We start from the raw sequence: 13,674 nt of genomic DNA on the forward strand, positions 1-13,674 counted from the left end.
GATGATTTGAAGAAATGGGTTATGTCGATCCAAATATGATGATTTGAAGAAATGAGTTATGTCGCATCGATGGTAATTGTAATATGATTTTTTCTTTCAACAAAAACAAATGAAGCTTTTCTATTCTTTCTTTATATTCGGTTTATCATTTAATCTTTATATGTGATTTGTGTGTATTACTCAATCTTGAATGTGACTCTCCAAACATCAATGTTTTCCTTGCAATATCTTTCTGATTCTTCTTTTTCATGAAAAATATTTTGATTGCAGGTTAGTGAAAAATTGTCATCAAGTTTCTATGGTTGAATGGTGTTAAATGAAGAAAGAAGATTCATAAAATTGATATAGGTTTTTTTGTTTGAGCAAAGTTGATGAATGTTAGTTTTTTCTTTTGATTTAAATGTATGTTTACGTAACATCTTTATTTATATATTCAACTACCCAATGCTCTTATTTATTTAATTGTAGTTTTTCTATTTTGATTATGTTTATTTTCTATTATATTTCTGTTAGGTTATCCTACAAAACATATTTAAAAGACAATATTTAAAGATAACATAATTTTGAACATTTAATATGTAATTATGATAAACTTATCATGATATGTTCTTCATATGAAAGTAATTTATCCATATTACTACGACAAATTACATATGACATTTACGAAAATATATATATTATATGTGATTTGTTTAACATGTATATGCACCTATGTATATTATAAATTTATACTTAAATATCTTTATGTTTAATAATTGAAGAGATTAAAATGATGCATCAAAACCAATTATTTACACGAATATAATAATAATAATAATAATAATAATAATAATAATAATAATAATAATAATAATAATAATAATAATAATAATAATAATAATAATAAATATTAATTTCCAAGTATCGCATTCATTTGAAGCTCACACTACAATTCAAGAGTTTTCTAATTTATGTATATTTATTACTTACAACTCAAGATTTTTTAACTTATGATTATTAATTAGTAATCACTAATAACTTTTTATTTTCCTTTCTTTTATAAGGTTATAAAGTTTTGCTCATTAAAAACATTAATGTATTTGAAGAGATTTGTGATTTAAATATGAAGAGTTAATATAAATGTTATAATAGATGTTTTAGTGTTTTTATGTTATTAAAAGTTTTAATTTTTATTTTTCATTTTTTTATTATTCGTTGTATATATATCTTTTTGAATACAAATGTTATAATAAATATTTTTCTATTTTTATGTTACTAAAAGTTGCAGTTCATATTTTTGTTCATACGTTTTGTTACCCGTTATATTATCATTCATTTCATATTTAATTTACACAATACTAAATGATTTATAAAATTATCAAATAATTGTATATATCAAAATGACTTAAAAATTAAAGTATAGTGTTTAATAAAACTAATATGTTAACTATATGTTTGCTTTACTACTAACATTTTGTTTCAAAGTAGAAATATTAAACAATAATTTGGTAAAAAATATTATTTTAACTATATAATTTTATTCTCGCGCAACGCGCGGGGATTCGCCTAGTTCTAATATAAAACCATTTGAACACATGTTACCCCATAAACTAAATGTATCGTTGATTTCCCATGTGAGTTATTACAACCATGTTAAAACCGAAGTTGGCCTACTGCGACGTTCTTCAAGTGTCAGAATGTTCGACATTTGTCACTCCAGACCTGCCGGTCTAGCTTGTAGCTAGAAACTTACGTGAGGGATTGTCATTCCCGTATAGATCTATACACAAGTATCATGCTCTCTTACCGAGTCTCTGGTTATAATTCGGGACTTTAGTGTGTACTCTGGTAGGTACTGTGAAGACTTTGTCTCACATAATTTTTTCAGCAAGTTTACGTTTTGGTGTAATGAAAACCATTGTATGTGTAAATATCAGTTTTCCATAATATTAATAGTGTATAATAATTATATACTTTTATATAATTATTTGTCTTGTCCCAGAATGTTATAATAGTGTTAATGACTCATAAACTACACCTATTATAGTTTATTATAATTCTTTTGTTGTACCTATATATATATATATATATATATATATATATATATATATATATATATATATATATGTTAACATGTTTAGATGTTCATAAATAACATATATTATACATCTAACACAAGTATATGAGCTTTTAGTATGATAAAGTCAGTTTTGTAGTTTTTAACTTTTTACGTCACAAGGCGATAAATATTGCACTATAAATTTTGTAAAATTTGTTGTTACCTTTTTGTGACGTTTAGGTCAAGTTAACCTTATATGTTTAAAACAACATATTTTAGGTCAAATCTCACAAAAATGGTATCATAACTTGGTTATGACATTTTTTTGTTAGAAAACCCTTATTTTCACATAAGATGATAGATTCTTATGTTTTCTTTTTGTAAAACCAAGTCCTTGGTATTTATAACTAGTTTCATAACATATGTCCAAAATAACATATTTTGATTTATATCCCACAAAAATGGTGTAATAATTTGGTTATAACCATTTTTGCTAGAAAAGTCATATCGTGTTCATAAAAACCATAGTTTTTTTTTTTTTTTTTTTTTTTTTTTTTTTTTTTTATAGTTTTGTTTTCTTTATACGACTTTTTCTTAAGAACATATAGCATGTTTATACTCAGTTTTCATAAATTTGTATTTTAAACAACACACCACACATAAATGTTCATAATACTAGGTAATAAGATTATTTCATGTAGATAACATTTTTACACAACATGAAAGTAAAGCATGTATAACAACATGTACAATAATACAAGTTTACTTGTATTCTCCCCCTAAAACTTGGATAAAGCTGAAAATGAGGGGTATGAACTCACCTTTTGTGATTTCCCTAGAAGATAGAAAGAAGTGGTGGGAAGATGAGGTAAGAATCGAGTGACAACTTCTTGAAACTCCAAGATCTTGCCTAGGGTTTTTGTTTCAAGAGTGAAAATGAGAGAACCAAAAGATGATGGTAGAATGTAGTAGGATCTCGAAAATTTGAAGAAAACTTACCAAAAAAACTTGCAAAACACTTGCCAAATGCCTTGAATCAACTAGAGAATTCTTGGAGAGTTTAGAGAGTATATAAGTGAGATTGAAGATGAAATGGTGGGGACGGAGGCCTCTTGGCTGAATTTATAAAAGGAGAGGGAGAGATAAGAGTGATGGTGGTTTGCATGGGGAAGGGAAGAGGTAAGCCCTTCCCATTTATGGTGTTGTGATTATTTTCATGAAGGTAGGGTTCTTGGATTAAAATAATCTAGGTAAGCCTCTTTGATTTCTTTAATATAAAGATGATATGATGATCTTGGATATAGAGAGATATGTTGGGAGAGAAGAGACATAATATGTCTCATATAGTTTTTGTTTTATTTTATTTTATTTTTAAAAAAAAAACTAGCCTTTGTTTTAATAGCTTGTCATTTTTATAAAAGTGTGGTGAGATTTGAGAAATTTGTAAGGTTTAATAACTAATAAAAATATTGTTATTTAATATTATTAATAATAATATTAAAACCTTATAATTTTATTATTTGTCAATTAGTTATATAAAATCTGAGCGTTAAACGCGATAACTTCCAATTTCTAGATGTATTATCTTTTTCTGGTATTTAACCTGAGTGTCAAGTTAAATACTAGATTATATGATGTTTAAAACGTGTTTATGGATTTGTGAACACGTAAACTTTCACACCCCCAAACCGGAACGGCGGAAACGTTCGGGGGCGGGGGACGTCATGTACAATATCACAAAAATTGTAAAATAGCAATCAAAGCAAAAACAACCATTACATTGATAGAATATAGTATGTACATCTGTTCATAACATAGTTTGTATGACATCAAAAGATATATCAAAAGTATAAAAGGCGAGACTCTATAAAGCTCCATCTTCTCAAAATCCTGTGGGTGTACCTGTCTACTGATTCCCTGAGAATACAAGTGATTTTGAAAGTGTATCAACATTTAAGTTGTTGAGTTCATAAGTATGTTTTAGTGAAGGAAAACTTGTCTTTGTACTTTGAAAATGCTAGTATGTTTCTCCATAAAATCCTATATTTACTATAGTGGATGTAATGTTGTCATGTATGTTCCTTCTAAATGTATACTGTATTAGTGTACTTTGTACTAGGAAATAGTGTATTGTATCTATATTTGTTTGAAAACGTCTGTATGTATACCTGAATACCACTAATTGTAGTGAAAGTAGTGTAAAGCAGTGTATCATATAGTACTGTGGTTTTATTAAATTAAACAAAACCAATGAAGTAGTATTAATCCCGTAAACATATGTGTTAGTTATACTGTTATGAGTTTCATATAACCATGCTTGATATGACCTAGTGACCTCTAAGACGTTCTTCAGGCGTCTGAAGTTTATGGCATTTGTCACCTCATGCCTGCCTACCTAATTGTAGCTAGCAGGTCACGTATGAGATTGTCAGTCCCATATAGATCTATACACAAATCTCACGCTCTCCCTCCAGGAGACTCTGGTTATACTGTATAGGATTTAGTCCCATACCCTGATGGATACTAGTGAAGTAGTGCCCCACAACCATGTAATAAGTAGTTTACGTGTAGTGTCATACTATTGTAGTGTTCTCTTATATTAGAACCTGTATGTACTGTCATGTATTAGTGTACCTTATTGAGCAAAATAATTATACTTAGATAATTATTTTAGTACTGTATACTTGTATCAATGTTTTAGAGTAGTTTTTCCCAAACTACACCTATTATAGTTTGTTTGTATGTTCTTGTTTCATGTATTGTACTTAGCAAAGTAGTGTAGTGAATCTCAAATCATACCGATTATAGTCTAGCTATAATGTCCTGTAGTGTAATGAAAAACATTTGCAATTTAAATTGTATTAAAGCAATATACCCTTATGCTTGACATATTACAAAAGGGTTATAAATATATAAAATATTTTTAGGAAATGTAGTGAATGCTCGTTTGGAAACAAATGCAAATGTTTTAAAACTGTTTAAAAAATGATTGAATAAGCGCTTGTATCCCCCCTAAACTATTAAAAACATTGAAAATGTTGGGGTATGAACTCACCTCAAATGTGCGTTAACTTGAATGATCGCTTGTATCCCCCTAAAAATATTGATTCACAGGTGAAAGCATATATATATATATATATATATATATATATATATATATATATATATATATATATATATAGGGTGTTTACGGTTCAAGTGGCATTGGGCCTTGGTGTTTACGGTCCACAAATGGACTTAGAATGGGGTTTTCAGCCCATTAAGGGGTGTTCACGATCATGCTTGGACGTGAACCCCTTGCTTTCAATTCATCTTGGCCGTGAACTCCCTTATTGATATGATTTTAGACCATGAACACTCTTTTCCATTGAATTCATGGCCGTAAACTCCCTTTGGAGTTAATTCTAGACCGTGAACTCCATATAGAGTTAAGTCTTGGATCGTGAACTCCTTTGGAGTCTACTCTATTGCTTTAAACCTTAAACTATTTACCTATATTAAGTTATAATATCATAGTTCACTTAATACTCAAGCTATAATTTAATTATTAGCTTATAAATATGCCCGTAAGGTAATAGAGGATATATATACACATAATGATCGAAATGAAATTTTTGACACTTATTGAATTGAGAATGATGGGTTGTTACATAAACCTTGTGTTGTGAACATTACCCAATTCCTGGTAATAATTGTGTGTTTTATCAAATTACTACATTACCATAGTTTATTGATCGCAGTAAAAGCGTTTATTCGATAATGGATTTCAAAGTAGCGTGCATAGCATTATAATGTTTGATAATACATTAGGGATGTTACGAAAATCACATTTTTCCTTTTTGACCTAATATATGCACAATCAACTTTTGTTGAACCTTGTTGATTTTTGTTCACCAAAATTTTACAGATGTCACATCATCCCCCGTTGAAAGGAATTTCATCCAGAAATTAGTATATATTGGGTTCCTAGGGATTTAGGAAAAGTTGGGGATCTGTTTCATTTAATCCTCACCTTCCCAAGTGTACTCAGGTCCCCGCTTAGCATTCCAGCGGACCTTCACTATTGAAATGCCACTACTAGAAAAACAGCCTTTTACGACGCGCAATGCGTGTCGTATGTGACAATCCGTAAATTGTTCCGTCGCTGTAACCCATTCCGTCGGTAAAACCGTTCGTATTCCAATTTTTCCGTTAACTTTCGATTTAAATTAATTAAAGTGGGACTTTTATTTTAACCTCGTGAGTATCCAAAACCATTAGAAACGCATGAAAATACTCTCGTTATTTATTTGGAAAATTTTTAGTTTTATCTAAGACGTAATTACGACAAATTAATCGGGTACGACCAAAAGCACCGTTTAACGGCAGTATCGGGTAAACTTCCACCGGGCCATAAACTCAACCCCTATATAAGGGATTGAGTGGCATCATTTTGAAGCTTTTTCTCTCTCTCTTAAAACACTTTCTCTCTCTACTCTCTCTCTAAAACTCGACTTTGATCCAAAATCATCCATTTCAAGCTCCAATTTGGTAAGAAATCCATCCTAGCTCATAGTATAACATGTTTGGCTTTCGAATTCGTGTTTAAATCATGAAATAGGACCAAGAACTTGTGTTTACGGTCTAGGAACCCTACCAAAACCGTGAACTCCTTTAAATGGGGTTTTGAAGCCCCAAAACCCTTCCAAACCACTTCTAGTGCTTAGTTATGACCTTTGGACTTGCAGGAATGGACTTAGAGCACCAAAATCTTACCATTTAGGGGTAAACTTGAGTTTACGGTCCAAGAATATACTTGGACCATAAACCCTCATTCATGGACCATAAACACCTTTTTAAGGTGTTATATTGCCCTTAAACACCTCCATAAGCTTCCATGAGCTTCCATGAGTGCATATAACCTTATAATCCTTCAAGAAATGCACCAAATCATACACAAATGGGACAAACTTGAGTTTACGGCCCAAGAACATTCTTGGACCGTAAACACTGCATCTTAGACCTTAAACTCATCCAATGGGTGTTAAAGTTCCCTTAACACCTTGGATGGCTTAGAAATGGGTCTAGAACTTAGTATGCTTATCTTTCAACCACTAAAACCCATGAATCATGGACAAACATGAGTTTACGGTTGTAAACTCATGTGTTTAAGGTAGTAAACTCCTCAAATGGTCCTTATAATGTTCAAATCACCTTTCAAAGCCTTGAAACCAAATCTAGCAGCACCCTTCTAGTGTTATAAGGCCATTTTGCAACCAAGAACACCCCCACCATGAGTTTACGGCCATAAACTCATGGGGAGTTGTTCAATTGGACCGTAAACTCCTAAAGGAGTTTACTCTTGAAGAGAAAACTCCATATCTATGTTCTATACGTCCGTAGATGCTACCCGGGTCACTCCAAACAGTTGAATTGAAGTGTTTTTGCGTCTAGAAGTGTTTACTCTTATCTAATTAGTGGTTCGAAGTCTAATTAGATACAATTATATATCTATTCATATTACATAGGAACCTTGCGTGTTTTTAATCCCCGAACGGACAATTAGCATCAAACCGACACACTTCTCGACTGGTGAGTTCCTACCCCTACGCCTTTTTTTCCATGTTTTCAGGGGGGGGGGGAATACAAGCAAATTATAAATGTTTTCAAAACATAAAACTGATGTAATTCTATAAATATCTGCCTAACTTTTAGATATCTTTACCCCTTATGTATTATGCGAAGCATAAGGGATGTTTTATCGAATATAGTCACGTGGATTTCAATTACAGTAAAGGAAAAAATCAAACCAATTAAATTATTATGGGAATAATTTGGGATCTTTAGTTCTTGTTTTACTGACACAAATTTTATGTAATCTTAATAGATAAACTATGTCTGATTCAGTTTATCTCTGTTTAATTTAAAGTATCATACCAGATAATTTCGTTGTATTAAATTGTGTTTACTATATTATGTTTTAAAACGATTAGTATGTCTGATAACGCCCGATTATACCGTGAATAATTTAATACTAGCTTGTGAGATTTATGTTCATTGAACCCTTCGAGTCATCAATAAATCGTCCCCGGAAGTGTAACCAGAGTCTCCTGGAGGGAGAGCGTGGAATTTGTGAATAGATCTATCCGGGACTGACAATCCCACACCTTAACTGTTAGCTACAGTTAGGTGGGCACGCCTGGGGTGACAAATTCTGGATATCGTCCGACGCCTGAAGAACGTCAAGGAGGTCTCGTGGTCATATTAGCATGGTTGCCCGACTCACAATATGTATTAATATAATAATATAAGTTTATTCACGGATTTTCATATCTATCTTTGATCTATAGAAATTATATCTAGTACGAGATGGTATTCTCATGGTTTTGAATCTATATCTTCTCTAATCTATAGTTTTACTGGATGGTATTCCCAGTGGTTTTAAATCTATATCTTCTCTAATCTATAGTTTTACTGGATGGTATTCCCAGTGGTTTTAAATCTATATCTTCTATTAATCTATAGTTTTACTAGATGGTATTCCCAGTGGATTTTTCAATATATAGTTTTACGTATTAAACTATCTACTGTTGTATCGAATGGAAATTTAGAACTTTAACTAAACTGTCTTTATAAGAAAATATTGGATTTTCTTGGATAACAACTTTTCAGAAAATCAAAGGAAATATGATCATTTTACATAAACAAACAAATTATGAACTCACCAAATTTATACTGATTTTTAAACTGCTTGTATTCTTAGGTTCTCCTTAGGCAGGTATCCCGTGTCCTTTTGCAGAAGACGGAACAAATGGAATTCTCGTCTTTACTTTTGTTTAGTCTTATGTATCTAAAACTTTTATTACTTTGCTTTTCCACCTTCAAACAAATGTAATGAATCTATGTAATGTAATGTTTTGTGTTTACTATGCTTACTATGTACATTGGTTGCGATACTTCATGAAGTCCTCCGCCCTGGAATGTTTCCGCCATAGGTTTCGAGGTGTGACAGATTGGTATCAGAGCCCTTGTTTATAGTAAACTAGTATACCAAACCTTACATGGTATAAGACTATAAACACTAAGGGGCCTAAGTGCTCTGAACTAAAAGTATACTTTAAAATATAAGTATTTTCAAAAGTATACAAGTATACCTAACCGCCAGAATCCGTAACTACGAGTAGAACAAAACATAAGTAAATAGGTGTTGTGTGCTGCGGTTAAACCTGGGTAGTTATGTAGTCGTGTCTAGGGTCAATATAGCCTGATCAAATATATTCATTCGTGACACGACCAATATGTGCTTGGGAGTGACTGTAGTATACAACATGCCTAAAACTTACCCAATACCCAAACAACGAGCCGTCGTCGCAGCGAAACATAAAAATTCTATGGGAGTATTTTAGCCAAAGCCGAGTATGTTGTAGAAATTCATTCTGAGTATTGCTACTCGTTCCTCCTTTACCGATAATTTATATGCTTTGATAACTCTTCCCGCTTATCGCTTATGGAACCTTATATTTGTCATAAAGAGATATTCCCTGTTTCATATCTCTTGATTCAATTCAGAGGACTTACCATCCTCTTTTTCCTAATCATTTTAGATCATCATGCCTCCAAAGAAAGGAACCAGATCTAGGAACAACAACACTCCACCACCACCACCTCCTCCTCAATTTGACCCTATGATGTTTCAGATAGCTGTCACTGCTGTAGTGACGGCTACAATGACGTTATTATACTCTAGCAGGTTCAGTGGACAAGGAAGTAACACCTACCCCCAAAACCATGAAGATAATCAGGAGCGAGAAAATGAGCGTGAGGAAAGTATAAAGGTTATCTTGAAAAAGTGAAAGGGTCAGAGTTCACAAGGACCCTTCAAGAGGCATGACAGTTCAAGCTGCCACTACTCTTGTTGCTGTGTCTACAGTTCAAGCACCTACCACTAGGTATGCTGGTACCCTCCCTTGGTGCAACAAGTGCAATTATCACCATTATACCCCTGGCCCGTGCCTCGAGAGAATCTACATCAATTGTGGCAAGAAGGGACACCTTGCGCGAAACTGCAAAGCACTGACTCAACCAAACAATCAAGCTTCCGGATCGAGTGCCGAACAGGTCTGCTATGGTTGTGGAGAAGTCAGGCATTTCAAGAGGAACTACCCCAAAGCAGCAACAGCTAGCAACGCTGAGATAGCTCTGGCTATAAAATAGGAGGAGGCAGCCGCCGATCCCACCGACGTCGCGGGTACGTTTGTTCACGAAAGTTCTTATACTCGCGTCCTTTTCGAATCTAGTGCCAAAGAAATTTTATTAATCATTTATTCAAGCGTCTTCTTAAACAAAGTCTTCATCTAGTAACCGCATCATTTACGGTCGAGATAGCTAACGGTGAGAAAGAATACGTCAACAATAGATTCATAGGCTGTACCCTTATCCTGAACGATCATTCCTTTCCCATCGACTTAATGTCAGTTTCCATAGAGAGCTCTGAAGATTATCGCTGACATGGATTGGTTGAGTTCCAATCTGCAAATATCCTTTGTTACGAAAAAGCCATCTCTTTTTATTCTTCCCTCTAGTCAGACTCTTATGATCTATGACAATAGTCTTAGTTCAAATCTTCGTCTCATTTCTTGCATCAAAGCTCAAAAGGCTTCCCCTAAGGGAGTGCCATAAATTCCTAGCCTATGTGACCATCGAGAAACAGGAAGTTGCATCCCCGAAGTCTGCAACTTTCCTGGTGTCTTTTCTTGAAGAGCTTCCGGGAATTCCTCCCGAACGTCAAGTTGAGTTTTGCATCGACTTAATTTCTAGAACTAATCATGTAGCCAAGTCTTCGTATCGCTTAGCTCCAGCAGAAAGGCAGAAGTTATCCAATCAGCCTAATGAACTGCTCAACAAAGAGTATCATCAGCTTCAAGTTCACGAAAATAATGTTTCCAAGACGACGTTCAGGACTCGATATGATCACTACAAGTTCGTAGTGATGCCCTTCTGTCTAATCACTTTCCTTGGGCACACAGTAAGCAAGAGAGGCATATACACGGAGCCTTCCTAAAGCAAGGCGATAGAGAATTAGTCGGCATGGAAGACACCCACAAAAATCCGTCAATTCTTGGGTTTCGCCGGCTATTATTGCAGGTTCATCCAGAAATATCTAGAGTTGGCCAAGCCATGACCCCTCTGACACAGAAAGGTGTACCCTTTTGTTGGAGTGAAAAGAAAGATAAAGTATTCCAAACATTGAAGCAAGCCTTGCACATCACGCCTATCCTGTCTCAGCCCGAAGGAATAGAGGATTTCGTTGTCATCAGCGATACGTCTAATCAGAGTCTAGACTGTGTATGTGAACAGAGAAGAAAAGTTATCACTTATGCCTCGAAACAGCTGGAGACATGCAAAGTTAACTACATGATTTACGACCTAAGGTTAGGAGCTGTGGTCTTCACACCGAAGGTGTGGAGACATTATCTCTACGGAACTGAGTGCATGATCCTCATCAACCATGAAAGCCGAGATCACAACCTTCGTGGGCAAGTGTCTAACTTGCGCCAAGGTAAAAGTCGAATATCAGGAACCCTCAAGTCTACTCCAGCAGCCCAAGATACCTGAGTGGAAATGGGAAATGAATACCATGGATTTCATCACCAAGTTACCCAGGTCTTTGAGTGGGTACGATACCATTCGAGTAATGGTCAATCGTTTGATAAATCTGCTCACTTCCTTCCGATTATAGAATCATCCAAGAAATAGTCCGACTGCACGGTGAACCTGTGCCTATTATCTCCAATCGAGATAGCAGGTTTACTTTAAGATTTTGGCAATCCCTTCACAGCTTATCATCCTCAGACAGATGGACAGAGTAAGAAACTATCCAGAGCCTGGAAGACATGCTGAAAGCACGACTCGTCGATTTAGGAAATTCATAGGACACCCATTTACCCTTGACTGAATCATCATAAACCTGCATTAAGACTACCTCGTTGGAAGCCCTCTACGGTCGCAAGTGCGAGATCCCCGCTGTGTTGGACCGAGGTAGATGACACGCAGCTAGCCAAGAGACAATTCCCTGACAGTGCCTCCTTTGGTACTTAAAATTATCCGCGAAACCGCCAAGAAAATCATCCAGATCCGAGATCGACTGAGAAGCTTCACGAGACAGACAGAAGTGTACACCGATAAATTACGAAAACGCTTAGAATTCCAGATTGGAAACTGTGTCCTGTTGTAGGTCTCGCCCTGGGAAGACATGGTACGCTTTGGAAGCGCGGAAAAACTTAACCCGAAATACATAGAACCTTTCGAGATCCTAGCCAGGATCGGTCCAGTAGCCCATAAACCCCGACTACCTTCAGGACTTAGCCGCATCCATCCTGTATTCTACGTCTTCAATCTTAGGAAGCACCTGACCGATGAAAACCTAGTAACCCTTCTTTATGAGATCGAGATCAATCAAAGTATGAACTTCATGGAAGAACCATTTAAAATCATAGATCGAAAGACTAGATGTACGAAACAAAGCCGTACCCCGATAGTGAAGGTTAGCTGGAATACCGTGCGAGAACCCGAGTTCACTTGGGAGCACAAAGACTCGAATGAACATAAATAACCACGTCTCATTCCAAACCCATGATTGTATCTTAATTCTAAATTTCGGGATGAAATTCCCTCTAACAGGGGGATAATGTGACAACACATAAATTGTTCCGTCGCTGTAACCCATTCCGTCGGTAAAACCGTTCGTATTCTAATTTTCCGTTAACTTTCGATTTAAATTAATTAAAGTGGGACTTTTATTTTGAACACGTGAGTATCCAAACCCATTAGAAACGCATGAAAATACTCTCGTTATTTATTTGGAAAATTTTTAGTTTTATCTAAGTCGTAATTACGACAAATTAATCGGGTACGACCAAAAGCACCGTTTAAGGGCAGTATTGGGTAAACTTCCACCGGGCCATAAACTCAACTCCTATATAAGGGATTGAGTGGCATCATTTTGAAGCTTTTTCTCTCTCTCTCTAAAACTCAACTTTGATCCAAAATCATCCATTTCAAGCTCCAATTTGGTACGAAATCCATCCAAGCTCATAGTATAACATGTTTGGCTTTCAAATTCGTGTTTAAATCATGAAATAGGACCAAGAACTTGTGTTTACGGTGTAGGAACCCTCCTAAAACCGTGAACTCCTTTAAATGGGGTTTTGAAGCCCCAAAACCCTTCCAAACCACTTCTAGTGCTTGGTTATGACCTTTGGACTTGCAGGAATGGACTTAGAGCACCAAAATCTTACCATTTAGGGGGTGAACTTGAGTTTATGGTCCAAGAACATGCTTGGACCGTAAACCCTCATTCATGGACCATAAACACCTTTTTAAGGTGTTATATTGCCCTTAAACACCTCCATAAGCTTCCATGAGCTTCCATGAGTGCATAATGTTGGATTAATGTCTAAGTCCATAACTATATTTGGTAAGACTTGACCCGACCCGGCATGGTCCATTTGGGTTGCATACCATCATGCACTTGGATGAGAGAAATAAGACACTTATGGTTATTAATATATTATAAGTTCTAGTATATTAATAATAAGAATAATAAGATTATTTAATTAGTATTGATCAAGAATTAATCTAGGATTAATTAAGTGATC

This window comes from Lactuca serriola, chromosome 2, assembly GCF_051521515.1.
Source record: "Lactuca serriola cultivar US96UC23 chromosome 2, Lser_US96UC23_V15, whole genome shotgun sequence".
NCBI lineage: Eukaryota > Viridiplantae > Streptophyta > Magnoliopsida > Asterales > Asteraceae > Lactuca > Lactuca serriola.